At 38.9% G+C, this 22,246-nt stretch overlaps 1 protein-coding gene across 3 annotated transcripts in view; it reads right to left on the bottom strand.

The window, feature by feature from the left end:
• FYB1 (FYN binding protein 1) overlaps positions 1-22,246 on the bottom strand; it is a 99,666-nt gene that overhangs the window by 47,993 nt on the left and 29,427 nt on the right. The window lies entirely within an intron of this gene.

The raw sequence follows: 22,246 nt of genomic DNA, 5'->3' as shown, positions 1-22,246 counted from the left end.
CCATATTCTGTTTTATATCTCCAGACGTTATACATCTTATAAATGAAAGTTTCTACCATTTGACCAACCACCTCTCCCTCTTTCCCCCAACTCAGCCCCTGGTAACCACTTTTCTACTGCTTATATTTGATACAAAATGTTTCCTAATTCCTTTTAGATATTTCTGCCTCTTTTATGGTAATTATTAGAAATACTACCCTCTCAGGAGCCTGGCTACAGTCCATGGGGTCGCAAAGAGTTGGACACGACTAAGCAACTTTACTTCACTTGACTCTCTCCTCACTATCATAGTCCTCTTGGAGTTTTAAAAATTGTCCAGTCCCTACATCTCTGACTTGTGACACTCCTTGACAGGAGAAAATCTCACAGGATTAGCTCATGTTTTCTTTTGCCAGCCATTTTTTGGGGGTTGAGGTAGGGATAATTAGTTCCCTTATAAATCTGATAAATGAAAATTTCTGATTACATTTATATGTTAGAAATATTTTTGTTTATTTGTCATAAAGTTAAAGTTTTTTGATATTTAAGGCTAACTACTTTTTCTTGTGGAGAAGGCAATGGCAACCCACTCCAGTACTCTTGCCTGGAAAATCCCATGGACCGAGGAGCCTGGTAGGCTGCAGTCCAGGGGGTCGTGAAGAGTCGGACACGACTGAGTGACTTCACTTTCATTTTTCACTTTCACTGGAGGAGGAAATGGCAACCCACTTCAGTGTTCTTGCCTGGAGAATCCCAGGGACGGCAGAGCCTGGTGGGCTGCCGTCTATGGGGTCACACAGAGCTGGACATGACTGAAGCGACTTAGCACTTTTTCTTAAATTCGATTAGTAAATTTTTTCATGGATAATTTGTCACTAGAGTTACATTTAAGAAGGCCTTCCCTACCCTGAGAACGCATAATTATTAACCTTATATTTTCTCCTGTTTCTTATTGGATTCATGTTTTTACATTTAACTTTTAAAAATTATTAGTAATTTATTTTGGAATTAGATGTGAGATCAGGATCTATTTTTAATGGGTTTATTGTTGTTCTTAAGTTATTTACCAAAGTCCCAGGACCATTTGTCTAATAAGGTATTATTACTTACCTCTTCTTTTGTAAAACAAATATTAAAAATCCTAGTGAATGAGACAGATGAAAATGCAGCTTTGTTATTTTAATTTATAAATAATATGGTTTGATAGAATCATAAGTGACTTAAAAGCTTTCACAAAGAGAATAGGCCACTGTGAATGAATATTAATAAACCATTGGTGGTTTAGTCACCAAATTGAGTCCGATTCTTGCAACCCCATGGACTGTAGCCCGCCAGGCTCCTCTGCCCATGGGATTTCCCAGGAAGGAATACTGTAGTGCATAGCCATTTCCTTCTCCAGCATATCTTCCTGACTCAAGGATTGAACCTGGGTCTCTTGCACTGCAAGCAGATTCTTTACTGATTGAGCTACCTGCTGCTGCTGCTAAGTTGCTTCAGTCGTGTCTGACTCTGTGCGACCCCAGAGACGGCAGCCCACCAGGCTCCCCCGTCCCTGGGATTCTCCAGGCAAGAATACTGGAGTGGGTTGCCATTTCCTTCTCCAATGCATGAAAGTGAAAAGTGAAAGTGAAGTCGCTCAGTCGTGTCCGACTCTTAGCGACCCCATGGACTGCAGCCTACCAGGCTCCTCCGCCCAGGGGATTTTCCAGGCAAGAGTACTGGAGTGGGGTGCCATTGCCTTCTCCAGATTGAGCTACCAGGGAAGCCCTAATAAACCATTACCCAAAGAGAAGAAAAATTAGTTATTAGCCATTTGTGACATCTTTTCACGGAAAATGTTTTGACAAGTGGGAGACTCCACCACATGAGAGTGATCTAAGGCCTGAAGGTGAGAAATTATAGACATGGTTTGGGAAATGCTGAACTGGGTAAACTAGAACCCAACCTACCCTGAACTCCATGTGCTATGGATTTATCTTTACACAGGATTAGGAGGCTTTCTGATGGGGCCATTGGGGCGGCCCCCTGCTCTTCTTCTTGCCAGGCATCTACTCCTCCTTCCCAGGTTGTAATCACTTGAGCTGTCCAAAGAGCGGTGTGATTGCCTGGACTTGTAACTCCAAGGGGTCCTCAGGGAACTATGACAGCCATCTCACCACCACCACCACCAGAGGGCGTGCCTGAGGGCACAGTCAAACCAGAGGAAAGGAGAGCTGGGAGATGGAGAATTGGATGGGTTGTTTTTTCAAATTACTTTTGGAAAACCGTTAGAGATAATCTGACAGGCTAAATGAGACGCTAAACTGTAAGTGTCTTGTTCTTCATTAAGCTTGAGGGAACACACTAAAGTATTCCTATGTTACACTAATATTTAGCAGTGGGATATTTTGCTTTGCAAAATCTGTGGTCACTTTCAAATACTACAAGGAATATATTTGCATCCATACAAAATAATACTAAGGAAAAGCATCTTAGTTTCTCAGGGAGGCCAAAAACAGGTAGACTTGCCTTACTATAATATAATTGGTTCTAAAATCTTAATGTAAACTTCAAAAATTGTGCCAAAATATAATTAATAATATCAGAATTCTCAAAAACAAAAATCCAGTCTGATGTGATGGAAGAAAAGAATGGATATTGAATTATAATAAAGCAAATAAAGAAGAAACAGAAACAATAAATCTAGAGGAAATTTCTGAGATTAATTATAACATTAATAAATAAATTTTTTTGCTAGGAACCATTTTAGGCATTTTGCATATGGAATTTTATTTAACTTACATAACGCTTCTTTGGGTATTTGTTATCTAGTTTCCATTTGATAAGTAAGAAAACTACCCAACTTCAGAGAGTTAGTAAGCAACAGAGGTAGAATTCAAACTTAGCCAGAATATAAAACTTAGTTGATATCTTATGATGTTTGTGCCCTTTCTGCTATGTTCTGTCCATACTCTTAAAGTCATGAGATGGAAATTATTGATAAGTTCAAGTGGACATACTAACAGATTTTCATAAGTCCAGCTTTTCTAATTGGTGCCTTGCCTCTTAGTAAAATATTAAACAACTGTTTTCAGTTTTATTAGGGCAATATTAACTTTGGAGACTATAAAATAATCTATAAAGGAATTCAAATAAAGTGGTGTTTCGGATACATGTTTCAGAATTTGACAGTCAGATAGCAGGAAAGTAGACATCCAGGAGTTGGTGGAAAATGGGCCCCCAAAGATGGATGACTGATACAGGTTGACAAGGCAAAAAATGTCTCATGATTTGGAATTGAGGAGCCTGAAATAAAATCATGAAAAGATCTAAAATATATGAAATACAACAAAGGGAAAGAACAATAAGTTTAGAAATTAGTTAGTCTCAAGAATCAGAAATGTAAAATTTGAGAGTTAACAACCAAAACTCTGATCAATCTATCTATCTATATATTTGGGTTTTATCCCTCAAGTCTCAGGGATATCAATATTGCCTAGGTAGTCTGTGGCTTTACAAGAATTGAAAGACCATTTGGAATTTCTTCCTCTGAGAAATGTGCAGGGATATGGGCCTCATAGTAGCAGACAGAGCAAGACTACTGGACAGTACAGGACAGCTCAGCTGCAGTGAGCTAAGCAGGGGAATTTATATCCTACTGCCCACTCTCATCCCAAGTCAGATTCAGGAATTATGTTCCTGGGCCTTTCAATAGGAGCTTAAGGCTTAAGGCCTTAAGTATATTTTCACCCTGGTTATTTAACTTATATGCAGAGGACATCATGAGAAATGCTGGGCTGGATGAAGCACAAGCTGGAATCAAGATTGCCAGGAGAAATACCAATAACCTCAGGTATGCAGATGACACCATTTCTGGCAGAAAGCGAAGAAGAACTAAAGAGCCTCTTGATGAAAGTGAAAGGAGAGTGAAAAAGCTGACTTAAAACTCAACATTCAGAAAACTAAGATCATGGCATCTTGTCCCATCACTTCATGGCAAAAATAGATGGGGAAACAATGGAAACAGTGACAGACTTTATTTTCTTGGGCTCCAAAATCCCTGAAGATGGTGACTGCAGCCATGAAATTAAAATATCCTTGCTCGTTGGAAGAAAAGGTATGACCAACCTAGACAACATATTAAAAAGCAAAGACATTACTTTGCCAGCAAGGTCCATCTAGTCAAAGCTATGGTTTTTTCAGTAGTCATGTATGGATGTGAGACTTGGACTATAAAGAAAGCTAAGCACTGAAGAATTGATGCTTTTAAACTGTGGTTTTGGGGAAGACTCTTGAGAGTCCCTTGGACAGCAAGGAGATCCAACCAGACCATCCTAAAGGAAATCCTATCCTGAATATTCATTGGAAGGACTGATGCTAAAGCTGAAACTCCAATACTTTGGCCACCTGATGCGAAGAACTGACTCATTGGAAAAGACCCTGATGCTGGGAAAGATTGAAGATGGGAGGAGAAAGGAACAACAGAGGATGAGATGGTTGGATGGCATCACCGGCTCAATGGACATGAGTTTGAGTAAGCTACGGGAGCTGGTGATGGACAGGGAGGCCTGGTGTGCTGCAGTCCATGGGGTTGCAAAGAGCTGGACACGACTGAGCGACTGCACTGAATCGAACTAAGGCTTCAAGTAGATGCTGGCCATTTTGCTAAAAAGCTGAATGGGAGTTTGACTTACACCTAGTTGTAACACTTTAACTTCCACAAGAGATGTAATAAGTTTGATAATACAATTCTTAACCATAATTTTAAAGTATGCTTAATAGCAAAAACAAAAGAGAACTGACCGTACTTACAGCAGGGAGCAGTTCATACTGGTTACAGAAAAATGGGAAGAGTTGTGAACGAAGGGGAGAGAAATTATAGAACTGTCTAGAACATGAAAACAGCTCTCAAGAATCTGGGAAGTTAACAACCTCTGATTTGAATTTTTCATTCTCTTTAATTTTGAGAGCTTGGTAGAGGCCTTACACAAGTCATGCGCTCTGACACATGGGTGGAAGACTCGGGCCATTTACTAGGAGGAAATGCCTGGCAGGGGCCTCCATGAGTCTGCCAGCAGTGCCCAGGGGTTATCTGCCCCACCCTGAAAGGTGGTTCCAGGTTCACTGAAACACCAGCTACCCAAAGTGGTAACGTTATGTCAGGATCTAAAACTATAAATGGAAAAGCAGAATTGAAGGGGAAGGGAGGCATGAGTGGGGAGAAGGGGAGGGGATGATTCACGAAGAAACTTTGACAGTGGTAGTATACTTATATAATAGAAAACGGAAATTGTGTTATTTCACAAACTTTGTACTTAAGTTTTTTTTTTAATAAATACTGGTTCCGGGTATTGTGACAATACTCTTGTAATGTGAAGATCTATGAGGACTCAGGAAATCTACCCCTTAGATTCTGACATTTATGACTTTTGATGAAGAAGGTGCTTGTAACCTTCACAGTCCATGAGGTCTAAGGAGCATCTTGAGTTGCGGTTCTGGATTTCCTTTTCAATCCATGGATTGCTTAAGAAAACCACAGATACTATGAGGACTTCCCTGGTGGTCCAGTGGCTAAGACATCACACTCCCAATGCAGGGAGCCCGGGCTTGATCCCTGATTAGGGAACTAGATACTGTATGCCACAACTTAGAGTCCGCATGCCACAACCGAAAGGTCAGAGATCACATGTGCTGCAACTAAGCCCCAGTACAGCCAAATAAATAAAATAAATATTAAAACATCCCAAAAAACAATGTATCATATCATCCCCAATTGCCATAAAACCTTGACTGTAGACTTAATTTCTAATCATTATTTTGTTGGGATGTCTTAGAATTGAGTCAGACGTTAGAAAACTGATTTTACCACCAGCTTTACACCAAACAGTACTTTATCTTCAGCAAATCATTTAATTTCCATGTGATTTAGTTTTTCTATCCGTCAAATGGGAGTGGTATGACTCCAACTACTTCATAAAGGTTTAAAGATTAGATGAGCTGATACGTATCGAAAGCATCTTGAAAAGTGTGAAGCATAGTATAAACATAAAAGATGATCACATAAGGATGAGGGATGCGACAAATAAAAATCATTACTGAGCTCTCTTGACTTGAGTTATTTTGAAATCATAGTTTGAATTTTTATAAGGTCTTCAGTTATTTATTGGGGAATTATTATGTGCCTGCCCCAAGAATTGATGCTTTTGAACTGTGGTGTTAGAGAAGACTCTTGAGAGTCCCTTGGACTGCAAGGAGATCCAACCAGTCCATCCTAAAGGAGATCAGTCCTGGGTGTCCTTTGGAAGGACTGATGTTGAGGCTGAAACTCCAATACTTTGGCCACCTGATGTGAAGAGCTGACTCATTTGAAAATACCCTGATGCTGGGAAAGACTGAGGGCAGGAGGAGAAGTGGACGAGAGAGGATGAGATGGTTGGATGGCATCACCGACTCAAAGGACATGGGTTTGGGTAGACTCCGGCAGTTGGTGATGGATAGGGAGGCCTGGAGTGCTGTGGTTCATGGGGTCGCAAAGAGTTGGACACAACTGAGTGACTGAACTGAACTAAACTGCCCCAAGATCTAGCCACTGAACTGGCAATGTGGAATATAAACTTTTATCTTCTATACACCTGCATAGGTCGACATATGGCTATTGTTCATCCAAATGAGACAAAAAGCTCTAGCAATTGTCTGGTATTTCCTGAGTCTAGGCTGATAAACTCTGCACTAAGAACAATCTAAGTGTGTATTTGATGGGGTCTCTTGCAATTGTCTGCGCATGCCAGTCATTTACACCTAACTAAACACAGCCTCTTCAGAATCTGGTCTCACTGAGACCTTATCACGTTTACCATAATAGTTGTTTAAAAGCTCCCCACATTCCCGGACCCTCTCACTCCCTCCTCGTTCACCACAGATACTTTACCTTTTATTTTACCAAGATCATGGAGAACACTCTACTGGACCACCCCCATTTACCTTTTGTTCTAACTTAAAACCTCCTTACATCTTGCTTCCCTTATTTCCTTTGCCTCTGATTCTCTGGAAAAACGTCATTGTTACCAATACTAACTGCCATTCTTGGTTCATGACATGCCTGCTTTTTTATAGACCCTGCTCCATTAATCAATAACTCCTTCACCTTCATCAAGTAAGAAACAATTAGTAAGCATTTACTCTGTGCTCTGGACTGTGTTTCAGTCTTTATGATGCACTTCCCATCTTAAACGTGGTTTGATCGCCTGTACGTTAAAGAAACACAACAATATCCTTACTTCCTTGTCCCTCACTCTAGTTAACAGCTGCTGTTTCTCATTCCCTTCACAGCCACATTTCTCAAAACAAATGTCTTATATTTGCCACTTCTATATACATCTTTTTTGTGCTTCAGTGGCTTCATGGCCGAGGGAAGAATGAAAAGTTCTGGAATAGAGAGTTTTGAGTTCGAATTCAGACTTCACCACTCATATTCATTTAATTATTTATTACTCAATTTTGGGCCATGAGTAAGCTGCTTGACATCCCCAAGTCTTTCTTTTCTCATCTGTGAAATGGTCATATACATCCACCTTGCAGAAGCATCTGAACATTATAGTTCTTAATAAACATTCCTATTCTTAGCTATCACTTAATCTGGCTACCTCATTGATACATGGCAGTCTCCCCATCTCAACTGTAAAAACCAAAACCTCTTCCTCAAACCAATTATGCATAATTAGGATATGCATAATTACGATATCAGTTAGGATATCTTAGAATGGACTAAGAATCAGGAAGTTTAACTCCTTATCCAGCCCTTGAGGTAACGAACAAACAAACATTGCTTTTACTTTCTTGATTCCCGTGTGGTGAGCTCAGGCGTGTCTGACTGGTTGTGATCCCATAGACTATAGCCTGCCAGGCTCCTCTGTCCATGGAATTTTCCAGGCAAGAATACTGGAGTGGGTTGCCGTTTCCTTCTCAATTCTTGATTCCTGAACACCACCAGAAGCAAGTTTTCAGCATGGGAAGTGGAATGGTTTGATAGAAAGAATACTTGTGCTGGAATCATTCAGATCTAGGTTTAACTACCAATCCCAACTTGTAGTAGTTGTAGGGCACTGGATAACGTATTTTGCTTTTCTGGGTTTTATATTCCCTGCATGTTAAAATGAGACTACTGCTTCCTAACATGCAGGATGGCTATGAGAATTAGAAATAGAATGTACCTACTATTTCTACCGAACAGTGGATGTTCTGCTTAAGAAGCATCCTAACACCTAGAACCATTTTTTTCCTACCTGGGACAAGCTCTTATTAAGCCTTCAAGGGCACGTTTATGTCCCTAGGTGAGAATGCTGGAGGGGGTTGCCATGCCCTCCCCCAGGGGATCTGCCTGACCCAGGGATCAAACCCGTGTCTCCAGTGTCTGCTGCAGATTCTTTACTGCCAAGCCACTGGGGAAGCCCAAAGATCTACCTGGCAAGGCCACACACAAAAAACGTTTTCTAAACTTCAACTTGTGCTTGAAACAACATGCTATGTTGCACCTGTGACCATTTTGCTACAAGCAAGCTTCTGACAAGCCACCTGCTTTTTTTAAGTGTCGTGTGGTTGCCCCGCTTATCCTCTGGCTTGACACCACGCAGCCGAGTGCTGCTGGGAGAACTCTCTCGTCTGTATACAGAGCACTCACACATGGTTTCTTATGCTAATTTTGTTTTTTAAAGTTCCCATAAATTACTTTGTCGCTTTTTAATCTCTTCCTAGTTAAATAGTAAACTGAGGGTGGGTCTGCACGGTCACCACCTGTGTTTGCCCCACAACACTTTACATCCATCATATGTAACAGGGTATTTCATGTCTTACTGATTCGGACTTTCTTTTTCCCTCTCTTTTCCCTTAGGAAAAAAAAAAATAGTTTAAAATAGTTTATTGTGAAATAAATATATGCACAGTAAAACGCTTAAGAAGAGATAAGAGGGGATACTGAAAAGAAAAATCTCACATTCTATATCCCATCTCCCATTTCCCAAAGACAACTGTTACCAGTCTCATATGTGTCTTTCAAGAAATATTCCATGCATTTTGTCATATAAATTGGACCTTAGTACACACAGTATTCTGTACTTCGCTCTTATAACACATTTTTTTTAGAAGATTTGTCTTTACTGGCACAAATAGGGCAATGAAATTTTCATAACTGTGTCATTCTCCATTGCATAGATTTAGTATAATTTATTTGACCCATCTCATAATTGATGGAAATTTTGATTATTTTTTTGAAGATTATTTTATCAAGTAAGAAATATATTGGTTTAAAGAGTACACTTCAGGGACTTTCCTGGAGGCCCTGTGGTTAAGACTACCCCCTCCCAAGGCAGGGGGAACAGGTTCAAACCCTGGTTGGGGAACTAAGATCTGTGTGGTGCAGACCAAAAAAAAAAAAAAACGGAGTACAATTCAATGGAATCAGTATGTTTGTATTGGTGCAGTCATCATCCTAATCTAATTTTAGGATGCATGAATCACCGCAAAAATAAAGCTGACCTGTTATTTTCCTCACCCCATCCTTTCCCCCTTACTCCTGCCTTAGGCAACCACTGGTTTACTTTTGGTCTCAGTGGATTTGTTTATTCTGTGTTCTTCATACTAATAGAATCATACAATATATGGCCTTTTGTGACTGTTTTTTCACTTAGTTGTTTTTGAGGTTCAATCATGTTGCAGCAGATATCAGGACTTCATTCTTTCTATGGCTGGTTTATATCCCACTGTATGGATACCACATCTACTTATCTATTTTTCAGTTGATGGACTTTTAAATTGTTTTCACTTTTTAGCTGTTACAAATAATGTTGGTATGAACATTTGTGTACAAGTCTTTGTGTGGACATATGTTTTCATTTCTTTTTACTATTAATATATGCTTAGTAACTGTATGTTTACTATTGGGAACTTTAGTTTGTTATGTATTTTTTGATATCTTTGGATTACTAGACAAGTACAATTACAAAATTATTTTTGTACTTGTATGTTTGATCACAAGTCTAAATATATGTGTACGGTAAATTCTTAGTGGAATTCGTGGATCAAAAAATAGAACATTAAAACATTTTGGTAAACAGTGCCATTTGGTAAGAGTTTATCAATTCATGTGTCTTCTAACACAAGAGGATTACACTTATTTCACCATAACCTCACTAACAGTGAGGTATTATCACACTGTTTTGGTCTTAATTCTGATGTGTAAAAAAATGCTATGACATTTTAACTTGCATTTCAATGTTTGCAAGTGATGTTAAGGATCTTTTCATATGGTTATAAGACATTTTGTGTGTATGTGTGTTTCCTTAATATAGTATGTTAGTGATACAGCACCCTATTTAATTAAATTGCTGAAGAAAAGAACTTATCTCTTCTATGATTGACAGTTGATCGAATACGTTGCTGTTTGATCTAAAATAGAATATCATTTACAATATAGTCATTCAAGTAGATATTTTCATTTATGTCAAAGCATCTTACAAGTTTTCAGAAGATCTTCAGTAGCTTTCAAAGGTAAGGATTTGAAAGTATTTATGACCCTATTTGGGTCATAGGCTTAGAAAATCTAGTTTTGCAGAAATTTTTTTCTTGCCTAATTCAAAGTCATCTATTCTTATCTTCAAAGAATTTATAAGCCCATAGTGGATGTAAACCATAGAGGATGGGAAATTTTGGAAATCAATTTAGTGGAAAACAAAGTACTGTAACTATATTAGTGAAAAACTCTTTGCTTTGAAAGCAAACTACCAAGAAAATGTTGGTCAGCTTAGAATATTCCATCAACGTGGAAAGAAAAGTAATACTGAAACGTTCATGCTTGCATAGATAATTAAGCAGAAATTAAAATGAAGGTGAAGAAGTAGAGATCAAAACAAATACAATCAATTAGAGGAAAATAAGTAAAGAAAGGCTTTGATCACTATCTTAAACTTCCCCCATCTCAGATCTAACTTTAACATTCAATGTCTCTGAATCTTTTTTAATTCTTAAAAATTCACTTCCCCAATAACTTTGTTGGATATTCATAATTTATGTAGTTATTTTTATAATTCAATGTAATTATGAAGCGTTAAATGTTTTTATTTATTTTCAGTTCATAAAATGACATGAAATTCAAATCAGGCAGTAATTTGACTGAAGATTGCTGACTTCTGAATCTTTCTTTTTTAAAAAGGTTAAGGGATTTCCCTGGTGGTTCAGAGGTTAAGACTTGTGGCTTTTACTGCCAAGCCCTGGGTTTGATCCCTGGTCAGGCAGCCGACGGAGAAGGCAATGGCACCCCACTCCAGTACTTTTGCCTAGAAAATCCCATGGACAGAGGAGCCTGATAGGCTGCAGTCCATGGGGTCGCGAAGAGTCGGACCCAACTGAGCGACTTCACTTTCACTTTTCACTTTCATGCATTGGAGAAGGAAATGGCAACCCACTCCAGTGTTCTTGCCTGGAGAATCCCAGGGACGGCAGATCCTGGTGGGCTGCCGTCTATGGGGTCGAACAGAGTCGGACACGACTGAAGCGACTTAGCAGCAGCAGCAGCAGGCAGCTGAGATCCTGCAAGTAGTGCAGTGTGCGTGTGTGTTAGTCTTTCAGTCGTGTCCAGCTCTTTTGTGATCCCACGGACTGTAGTCCACCAGGCTCCTCTGTCCATGGAAATTCCCAGGCAAGAATACTACAGTGGGTTGCCATTTCCTTCTACAAAATATTATATTAAAAGGAAAAAAGTCAGCGTATAGGAAAAGTTTTTTGTCAGAAGCTGATACTTACAGAGTACCTTTCTTGTTTCTAAGATAGAGTGTATTGGGGCAGAAGACAATAATTGAATTTCTTTTCTTCAAGTGCTAAACTTTTTAAAAAAATATACTTAAACTTATATAGGAGTAAAGGAAGTCCTACTAGAACTCAAGGTTTAGAAAAGTCTCATATGAACTGATTGATATGTTGAAAGGATAGTGAATGCTTTGAGTCAATCATCATTTTTAAAATAAAAATCAGTATAACCCAGAAATATAACATCTATGAGCAGAGAAGGAGTAAACATTGGTGATGCAGAGATAATATTATAGCTTCAGAATATGATCAAATAGAGGGACATCTAAAGCAGATGCTCCAAAGTCAACTTTCAGTGGAAGCCAGGCAGCAACATGCATTTGTATGTGTTGCTGGGAATTGACTGGTGAGCAGGAAATTCGTGTCATCTTGATGGGGTCACTGTTACAGGATTCCAGCCTACTCTAAATATGTGGAGAACAAGTCTAGATTTTTCTGTGAAATCTTCCAATTTTTTAATGTTGGCAACTAAGTAAACAAAACAAAACAAACACATCAAACATACACCCCTCCCCCCTCAAACTCTACACACCAAACAAATCTCATTTTTGGATTACTTTGTGATAGATGTGAAATGTTTTGTGAAAGTTACTTTGCGATAGGTGCATTTTTTTTTTTTTTAAGTAAGAGGAAGTGCTATAAAGAAAAGGACTATTAAGGGAAATTGCCTGATCATAAGTTCATCCAGGAAGCCAGATTTTTCCTGCTAAAACTGTAAGGTTTTGAAAGGGGTAAATTAGACCATCAGACCAAGTAGACATGAATTGAGGAAGGAGAACCAGAACTGCCAACAAAGAAGGCAGAACTTCCTTGTAGTACATGGACAGAGCATGAAGTGACCAAGATCCAGGATAGCTGGAAGCACAGCTGTGTAGACAGACTGGTTTAAACAGAAGGTTCAATTCAGTTGCATGCTCAGTCTCTCAGTCTTGTCTGACTGTTTGTGATCCCATGGACTGTAGCCTGCCAGGCTCCTCTGTCCATGGGATATCCCAAGCAAGAATACTGGAGTGGGTTGCCATTTCCTAGGGGTTTCCCAGGTGGCACTAGTGGTAAAGAACCTGCCTGCCAGTGAAGGAGATGTAAGAGACACGGATTTGATCCCTGGGTCCAGAAGACCCCCTGGAGGAGTGCATGGCAAAGAGACGGACATGACTGAAGCGACTTAGCGTGCCATTTCCTACTCCAGGGGATCTTCCCAATGCAGGAATTGAATGCATGTCTCTTGTGTCTCCTGTATTGGCAGGCAGCTTCTGCACCAACTACGCCACCTGGGAAGCCCCTCAATTCAATTAATGTTTGCTATGACTCTTTCTGTCATTGCTATTTTAGAAGATCACCAATAGAGAAGAGAGGAGGATGCCTCAGTCAAGAGACAGCACAAAAACATCTTGTGATAAATCAAGACCTGGAGGAGGGAAAGACATAGAAGAAGAGGAGACCCAGGAGAGAAAATATAAAAGCCACAGAGAAGCCCCTACTATAGGTGTGAGCTTAGGCAGGTCTTTCCCTCTTCCTTAAAAAAAAAAAAATAAATGTATTTTAATGTACTCAGGAGGCTTCCTGAGTAGCAGATGGTAAAAAATCTGCTTACAGTGCAGGAGACCCAGGTTCCATCCCTGGGTTGGGAAGATTCACTGGAGTAGGAAATGGCAACCCACTCCAGTATTCTTGCTTGGAGAATTCCATGGACAGAGGAGCCTGGTTGGCTGTAGTCCATGGGTTTGCAAATAGTCAGACATGACTGATTGACTAACACTTTCATGCTTACATTATTTTTTTTTAGATTTTCACTAAAATGATAATATAATTAAAAATGTATACAGAAGATCTAAGGGACTCTGAGAATTTCCAAAGGCCTCACATTGAAATATACTACTTGACAGTTCACAACTCAGTCGGATTTGAGAATCACAAATAAAGATTTCCCCACCTCGTTTATCTCATCTGTATGCTTTGCTTAATGATTCTAGCTGATCAAACAATACCAAGTTTTACTCTTCCTAAGTCTAATTAATAAATTTCTTCACTATTTTATGCAAAGTAAATAATATATCATATTTACATTGTCCATCTAATTTTGCATGAAGTCCAAATATAATAGTAAATTGGTGACATTAATGTAATCAATATAATATTTAACAACCACTCATATTGATTCCTATTTTGTGTTTTATTACTCCTTATACCTAGCATGTGAACAATTTATATCAGTGCAACCCATGAAACATATTCTGAATTCGTCTTTTTGTCTCTTCCACCCTAGTCCAAGCCATGTCATTTCTCACCTGAAAGTCTTCTAATCAGTCTTCAGATTTATTCTTATGTGCCTACATTTTATGCTCCACACAGCAGTCAAAGAGAAGTCCCCAAATGTAAACTAGATTATAATATTCTTCTTCATAATGCCTCCAATTTCAGTGGCTTCCTATTACAAATTCTGAACTATGACCTTCTAGAACCCAAGGAGTTTGGTCAGTGCGTACTGTTACAGCCTCATCTGGAACCACTCTCCCTTCACACAGGTATTCTAGCTGACATAAGGGCTTGCTATTTCTTTAACCACATCAAGCTGATTCTTGCCTAAGTAATTTTCACTAACTCCTTTCTGCTCAGATATTCCTTTCCCATATCAGTGTGTAATTGGATCCTTTCATCATTCATGACTCTGCCTAAATATTATCTGCTCAGAGGCGTCTTCACTGACAATCTCATCTAAAATCACTTCACCTTGTCTGCTACCTTCTCAATCACTTGGTTGCATCATTGGTTTTATTTTATTCACAACACTAAGCATTCTCTGAATTTGTTTACCCATTTATTTGTGTTTTATCTGCTCTTCCAACTAGGATGTAGGCTATACGAAAGCAAAAACTATATACATCATTCTTATTGCTGTATTCCCAGGCATAAAACTATGGCAGTCACTCTCTAAATATTTGTTGAATAGATAAATGAATAAACAAGAGATCTTTTGCTGAAAAAAAAATAAGAAATGTCAAATGCAAGATTCTCTTGCATCTTGCTGTTCTTAGAACAAAAGCAAGGATTAAACATAATAATAAAGGATTTATTTTGTAATTCATGTTTATCACTAATATTCATACTAAGGGTCATCATCATATTTTCAGCATGAAGCAGTGAAATTGAATGCTACAGGGCACTGAACAGAAAGAATGACAGGCAAATATAGGCATAAGTGACATAAGTAGTATAAAGGTAACATTTAACATCAGACTTGGAGCTGGAATAAGAAGTCATCCAGTAGAAAAATTCACTAGGTCAAAGTACAATTAAATTTTAAATCAGTGACTGACTGAAAGACAGTAAGTCTTTGGAAATAAGAGAGTCAGGCCAGTCAGGAGTGAAGGACCGAAAGAAAGGATTTTGAACAGATAAGAAATGGATTGGTCAAAAACCACCTAGATTAGGGGTATTTATCCCAGTTGGTGGTAGTGGTAAAGAACCTGCCTGCCAGTGAAGGAGACGTAAGAGATGTAGATTCCTGGGTCAAGAAGGTCCCTTGGAGGAGGAAATAGCAACCCACTCTGGTATTCGTGCCTAGAGAATGCGGTGGACAGAGGAGCCTGCAGGCTGTGGTCCATAGGGTCACAAAGAGTCAAACACGACTAAAGCAACAGCAGGCACGTGCACACACGTCCTAGAAATAAAACGGGATTGAGGTGAGGAAACAGGTGGGATTATGGCTGGCTTCAAATACATGAAGACTAATTTGAGGATGAGTCATGTATTTGAACGTATTACAGAGGCAGTATGAACACCCAAGGAAGTTATAGAAAGATTTCAGTGGAAAATAAGGTTAAAATTTCTAGGAGACAGAACATGCTAAGAAGCGGATTCTCTAGTCACAGAAATTTCAAGGGTAAGACGATGCTTCCAGGGACTTCCCTGGTGGTCCAGTGGTTAAGAATCTGCCTTCTAATGCAAAGGATGCAGGTTTGATCCCTAGTCAGGAAACTAAGATCCCACATGCCATGAGGCAACAAAGCCCATGCTGCAAGTACTGAGCCCATGCCTCAACTAGAGAGAAGCCTGTGCAATACTGCATGTGTGCCATAACTAAGGCCGATGCAGCCAAATAAGTAAATAAATTAAAAAAAAAAAGATGATGCTTCCAGACATTTATAGCCCATTCCATTAGCATGGCTCAGTCAAAATAGCTGTTTGAGTTCTAGCCAGGCTAATTACCAAAGGTGAGACCTTAAGTCCTCTACCTTTCTCTTATTTAAAATGGGAACAGCTATACCTGCTACATAAATTGAATGAGATAATGTGCATAGCATACCAGGTACAGATTCTGCAAGCACGTAGGTACTCAATAAATAAATAATGGTCATTATGGAAACTTTGCAACTATGAGAAGACAGCCCAGGATACTGATGACTTGATAGCCTGTAGAGGCCATTCAGACTCTCCAAGGCTTCTCAGTTCCCCTGATATTGATATTGAACTATTCAATTGATATTGAACTAATCTTTGAATAGAAAGGACAAATTTATGACTATTATTTCAGACAATTTCTTTTATTTTGTTTTCAGGAAAAAAGTAATATTGCCAACATTCATATTCATTAAGACCTTAACAAAAGTTTTATATATATAATTTTAAAAAAGAATTGGGCTGGTCAAAATTCATACAAAAAGATCATCTGGGAAGGAGAAAAGGGTCTGTCAATGTAGAGTTCCAGTCAAAACCATGTACTTTGGAGTTAATCAGACTTGGAGTCAAATGCCCTTGACCTTGCCCATAAGTGCTCCTCTAGTCCACTGACTGAGTAATCATTGTTACTTGGCTGCAATGCGCCTATATATATACATATATATATATATATGTATATATATATATATAATAGTTAATCATTGTTATATAACTTGTGGACAATGAAGCAAGATAGTGCTGGTAGCCTAGTAAGAAGTCATATATGAAACAGTGATACTAGATGCAGATAATATGACTTGCTAAATGCAGATTTTGCAACCATAAAAGTTAGTGATACTGGAGTTTTAGCATGATGAAACTGGGGAGGGAAGGATAAGGGGTTTGGTAAAACCTCATTTTGTTCTTTCCACATGTGTCAAGAATTCACAACTGAAATATTTTATGTCCAACATATAATGGACACCAACCCAAAGTTATCTTGAGGAACTAGGAGATATAAGAAGCTGTGCTCATCTAAACTCCCCCAGTCTAATTTCTTCTGATATGTTTTGCTAACACTGTATTACTTATACTTATCTTGGTAAACTTTAACATCTACAACTTGTGTTATAGTGTTCATTTTGACTAAACTTCTAATGTAGTCTTTTGCAGGACTGCGTCAAAGGGGCACACTTAACTTAGATTGTGGATAACACCCTTGTTGAAGGGCCAACAGCTACTTTAGAAGCTAAGAATTATATTTAAAGAAACCCCATAAGTTAGAGGTATCTAACTAGAAATCATTAAACAGAAAAAGTACAAGCAAGTTAATTACTTAGTGACCAAAAAGTTAGTACATGATGGGACAGAATTAAGGTATGTACAGCAATCACAGAAAACCTTTCAGGGTACCCTTATTTCATTATAGGTGATACATTAATAAATTATATAGCATAGCTACATATTTATATCACATGGCTATATATTTATATTGCATAGCTATATATTTATATCACATGGCTATGTTGGGTCTCAGTTGTGGCATGCAGAATCTCTTTTTTTAGTTGCAGCATGTTGGGATCTAGGCATCTACCAGGGTTCAAACCTAGGCCCCTGCACTGGGAGCATGGAGTCTTAGCCACTGGACCACCAGAGAAGTCCCTATTATAGCTATTTTGAAACTTAAAATAGTTAATATTTTTAGATGTTTCAACTTAAATATCATCCCTAGTTCTAAATAGAAATCACCTTTTAGGCTGCTATTAACTTGTCAGAATTTTCTTGTTCAAAAATTGAGTGTAAGGCTGACTATTGAACATGGATCTATAGCAGTAGTTTTCAAAATTTAAGAATGACTTGGTGCATATTTAGTAAACAGGTTCTAGGAACCCATCTTTAGAGATTCTGGTTCAGATGCTCTCAGATGGGGCTCAGGGGTCTGCGTTCTTGCCTAGAATCTCAGGGAATTCTGATGCATGTAGACTATGGACCGTGCTTTAAGAAACACCAGTTTTGCTCTCTTCTCCTTTAAAGAAACAGTGAAACTCAAGCCAGCTAATGTTGGTACTACTGATGTGGTAAAAGGTTTAGATTAAGATAGGAAGAAATGTTTTAAGTAGATTGCTTAAAGAATCTTAAAAAAATAACTTAGAGATAGCATTTATCCATTTTCTTCTACTTAACATTGAACAATATTTCTTAAAGTGTAGACCCAATACCAGTAGTATCAGCATCATTTGAGAACTAGTTAGAAATACAAATTCTCAGGCCCCATCCCAGATCTAATGAATTTAGAGATTCTGGGGCTGGGATCCAGAAATCTGTATCTTAACAAGTTCTCCAGGTTGTTCTGATGCACGTCAAGTGTGAGAATCACTGGTGCAGACTAAATGGTGGGGACCTGGTATGATTTGAAGGACAACCAGGTAACGTAGAAGGCTGTAAAGAGACTGGTACCTTGAAGTAGTCATTGTGCTACTAAGGTGTGCAACCTGATGCCTGGAGTGTGCTGTTATCACAAATTCGCTTTCTTAAAGCACAACTTGCTTATTTTGTTTTTGACCCTCATATTGGCTACTAGCTGATGCTTTCAGTTTGTACTTTATTTTCAGTTCCTTCTGGTTATTTCTTGTACTTTCTATAGGAACCAAACCTTATAGGATCCAGCCATAGTTGTAATAAGAGAACCTGGTGATTATAAAACAAGGAAAATCTCATTAAGAGGATACCACACTGAATTAGGAGGTTGGGCTTAACATATACACACCATTAAATGCAAAATAGGTAACCACAAAATCACTGTGGATGGTGACTACAGGCATGGAATTAAAAGATGCTTGCTCCTTGGAAAGAAAGCTATGACAAACCTTGACAGCAAATTAAAAAGCAGAGACATCACTTTGCTGACAAAGATTCATATAGTCAAAGCTTTGGTTATTCCAGTAGTCATGTATGGATGTGAGAGTTGGTTTATAAAGAAGGCTAAACCACAGAGAATTCATGCTTTCAAACTGTAGTGATGGAGAAGACTCTTGAGAGTCCCTTGGACATCAAGAAGATCCAATCAGTCTATCTTAAAGGAAATCAGTCCTGAATATTCATTGCAAGGACTGATACTGAAGCTGAAGCTTCAATACTTTGGCCACCTGATGTGAAGAGCCAACTCATTTGAAAAGACCCTGATGCTGGAAAAGATTGAGGGCAGGAAGAGAAGGGGATGACAGAGGATGAGATGGTTGGATGGTATCACTGACTCAATGGAAATGAATTTGAGTAAATTTCAGGAGATATTAAACGACAGGGAAGCCTGGTGTGCTGCAGTCCATGGGGGTTCAAAGAGTTGGACATGACTTGGCAACTGAACAACAGCAACTAACCAGCACCTACTGTATAGCACAGGGAACAATACTCAAAATTTCGAAGTAGCCTATAAGAGAAAAGAGTTTGAAAAAGTATATATATACGTATATGAATCACTGTGCTGTATACCTGAAACTAACATGACATTGTAAATCAACCATACTTCAATTAAAGAAAAAAAAAACTTAAAATGATGACACCACATTACCCCTTTTATAATTGGATGGATGGGGAAATGAGAAGTAGGGGTGAAGGGTGATAATCACAAAGGTGAAGATCAGCAGATAACTTTAGGAGATGGCAGATTGAAAAGATTGGAGAAAGGAAGGCAAAGTGATTAGGAGCAATCTTTAATGAAAGTTTATAGAATACTGACTACTAGTCATCTCTCCGTAAAGGAAATAGGACCAGGCAAGGGTAGATTCACGAAGGAGATAGAATTTATTTTGGCTACCTATCCTATACCTTTCTGGAGCAAAGAGGTTAAGAATTAGGCTATTATGTCTATTTCTCAAGACAGCCATAAATTTGTAGGACTGAAAGTTCTTGTGAGTTTACTATTTTTGTGCCTTTCACATAATTTGGCATAGAAAATCTGTTGATTCATTATGAAGCTATCTTCCTGCTTCTGCATAGAACTTTGAAACAGAGAATAAGAGAATCACTTAGCCTTGTGGGTGACAAAGCACAGAATATCTCTTTAAAATGTCCTCAATTCTGATCAAAGATAAGAAATCTGAGGTCCAGATAAGTTTAGTGATTCATGAAGGAACACAAATCTTAAAATCACGAGGTCCTGATAAAAGAATCTTGTTTTCCTTAGTCAAGTCTCATGTTCTTTTTACTATCCCTGGAAACAAAATCTCTCTCTCTATATATGTAATTTGTTTCTAAACCCTAAAGTGATAACATTTTAGCATCTTCCTTTTGAAAGTTTTTTCAGTATCTCAACACTGAAATAACCAAAAATGTACATGGTACTGTCTGAATGAAAGAAGCAGCTAAGGAGAGAGTAGACAAAATAGAAAGTCAACAGCTAACACACTTATAGGTAAATGCAGCAGGCAGATATATTCCCCAATAAAGAAACAGGCTCCCAGTTGTTTTTTGTGACAGGGAGGACTGTTATAATTCCCCAAAGTCATGAGTATATGGTTGCTCACTCGCATGTATGTGTGTGCATGTGCGTGCAGAGATGATTCTGGGTGTGAGCAAGGCTGATAAACAACTTCTGGGAAAGAAGGGAACTATTCATAGCTAGATCTCTGAGTTGGAGGAAGGAAGGAGGAGCTTAGGATCGGAAGATAGAGCAGAGTGGAAATTGACCCAGGCAAACTATGTTGAAGTCTTCTTTGTGGATAATCCAAGAAAATGTCAAAGAAGGGACTTGGTTGGTGGGGGGAAGGTCATGTGTCAATGGCAATCTATTTGATGGGGTTTGGAAAAGACCTCAGTTGATCGATGTCACTGATATAAGCAGAGAGCTGGGTTTGACTGCGTTGAAATGGTTCTGAGATGAAAATGTCTCACATGGGCTGGAGCATGGGTATGTGATGGTTGGAAATAGGGACTTCTTTTGACCTCATTGAGCAAAACCCTTGCCTTCTGGAGACAAAAAGAGAAGTAGGACAGAAGTTGCTGTGATAGTATAATATGTGGAATTGCTACTCTATAAGTTCATAATGAGTTCAACTATTAGTGTGTCTTTTATGTGCAGGTTTCCTACTACATAGGATGTTTCCAAAAGATTTTAAACTGAAGACTCAGGCTGCAAAGTGCTCTTCTTGACCATCTGATAGGATGGTAGGCAGAAGAGAATATCCACATGCATCTGCTCAAGGGTCCAAATGGGGGTGGTTGGGCAGTACCAGCTTCTAAGGAAGCATTTGGAATTGGGGATGGGGGTGGGAGAGGAGGGGTTGATTTTGGCTGTTGCAGTGGCTAGTGAGTGCTACTCGCTTTTCAGTGGCTAGAGATCAGGGAGGCTAAAACTCTTGCCCTAGGCAAGACTGTTCTACTTGAGGAGGAATGGTGTGTCCCAGGCTGCTGGTGGCATTCCAAAATTCTGAAGACTTCATTTTATACATGAGATCCAGGGGTCTCCAGAGGCTGGTGCAGAGCACAGAGCAGCCCCATCTAAATACAGCAATGTAGCATCTCTGCCCCAGAGTGGCCCCCTCATGCTTGTCCTCTTTCATTCACAAAATCCCAAGTCACTTCTATATCCACCCAAGGATGGTATAATTATAAAGGCACACTGACACTGCTCTGCTCCCATAATCAGCAAAAGCAATTCTATATTTTCAAACAACTAAACATATAGTAACTCCCCACTCTGGATGATCATACGATTAGTCTTCATTTGGCATCAATGATTAGGAGTGGCTTTACTATGGAAGTGCCAATTTTTGGAAAAGATAAACCCCTCTTATCTCTCTAAATAGTCATGAATGGTAGGAAAAGAAAGTTGGAAACTTGAGAGTTTTTCAGAAGTGAGGCTTTTTGCTCGAGTTAAAAATAAAATAGAAATAGCGACACAACTTCCTGATTTTCAGATTCAAGTCATTTCATGTGCTAGTCATTTGGTCTGCCTTCCCAAGTCTGCTTTAATTGAGATGGTGTAGGCAGTGAAAAGTGTACCCGTAAAACCACGACGAAGTTTCACCTTGAGAGACAGGACAAAAACAGGAAGGTAAGAAGTCAGCCTAATTTCCAGAGACTGAGTAGTTACAATTTTAATGAGGCATTATGCACCCATGGGAGGAAGGTTGTAATCCTCCTTCTCTTATGTAGTATTTGTGACTTTAAAAAATGTGGACCCTGGCTCAGGAGCTCTGGCCCTGGCAACCCTAGAAGATCGCCTTGTGACAGCTGTCATTATTTCCAGCCATTCACGGCCTACACTTACTATTTC

Source organism: Bubalus kerabau, chromosome 18 (assembly GCF_029407905.1).
Source record: "Bubalus kerabau isolate K-KA32 ecotype Philippines breed swamp buffalo chromosome 18, PCC_UOA_SB_1v2, whole genome shotgun sequence".
Lineage (NCBI taxonomy): Eukaryota > Metazoa > Chordata > Mammalia > Artiodactyla > Bovidae > Bubalus > Bubalus kerabau.
Note: the sequence above shows the minus strand (reverse complement) of the source record. Positions and strands in the feature narration are given on the sequence as shown.